Below are 1161 nucleotides of genomic sequence, written 5' to 3' on the forward strand. Positions count from 1 at the left end.
AAATTACCTGGGCTGGAGAGATGGCTCAGCAGTTCAGAGCACGGGCTGCTCCTCCAGTGGTCCTGAGTTCGAATCCCAGCAATCACATGGTGGCTNACAACCATCTGTAATGGGATCCGGTGCCTTCTGCTGATGTGTCTGAAGACAGTGCCAGTGTGCTCACATACGTAAAATAAATCTTTTATAAAAAATTATTTTGATCTATGTGTCGTGATGCCTCCTGGGTCACATGTGCACATGGAGGCCACAGGTTGACATTAGGTATCTTTCTGGATCATTCTCCATCTTACTGGTTGACACAAAGTCTTCCAGACCCGGGAATCCACCTGTCATTACCACCCTCCTAACACTAGGATTACAAATATGTGCTGCCATATGTGCTTTTTTATATGTGGGTCAGGACTTAGAACTCAGGTGCTTATGTGGAAAGCCCTTTTCTGACTGACCCATCTCCCTAGCCCACTTTTGCGAACTGGGCTTTGCATAGTAGGTACACATAGTACCTACTATGTGTCCTACACTGTTATAGATGCCAAAGATACATCAGCTTTCAGAGCCAAGCCAAACCTGTCCTCAGGGGCTCACAGATGTGTGCCACAGGAGGTCAGAAAAAACTAAGGATTCTGGGAAAAAAAATCACTGCTTTGCCATGAGGGCTCCTGGAGGGGGGGGCACTTGAAAAAGTCACACGCAAACAGACTTGAAGGACGTAAGAGTTGAGACTAGCAGAAGAGCAGTCTGGATAGAGAACATAGCACGTGCCAAGGTCCTGTGGCAGCAAGAGAAGGAAGATGCTCGGGCTGGTGTGTGGGATTCAAGCAGGAAGGGGTCAGGGATGGATCAGGAGGAGCTAGAGGATTAAAAGACTCTCTTAAGGATCTGGAATTGGTTTTCTTGTTTCCTTTTTCAGAGACAGGGGTCTTGTTCTGTGGACCTGACTGGCCTCAAAGTAGCTGCAATCCTCCTGCCTCTGTCTCCTGAGTGCTGGTGTTCCAGCTGCCATTCTATCACACCTTCTGGTTTGCTTATGTACAGATAGCCACCTCAGGTCTGAGATGGCACTTGGCTGAAGGCCAGGCACCAACTCCTTTTTTTTTTTTTTTTTTTTTAAGATTTATTTATTTGGGCTGGTGAGATAGCTCAGTGGGTAAGAGCACCCGA

This window comes from Mus pahari, chromosome 23, assembly GCF_900095145.1.
Source record: "Mus pahari chromosome 23, PAHARI_EIJ_v1.1, whole genome shotgun sequence".
Taxonomy (NCBI): domain Eukaryota; kingdom Metazoa; phylum Chordata; class Mammalia; order Rodentia; family Muridae; genus Mus; species Mus pahari.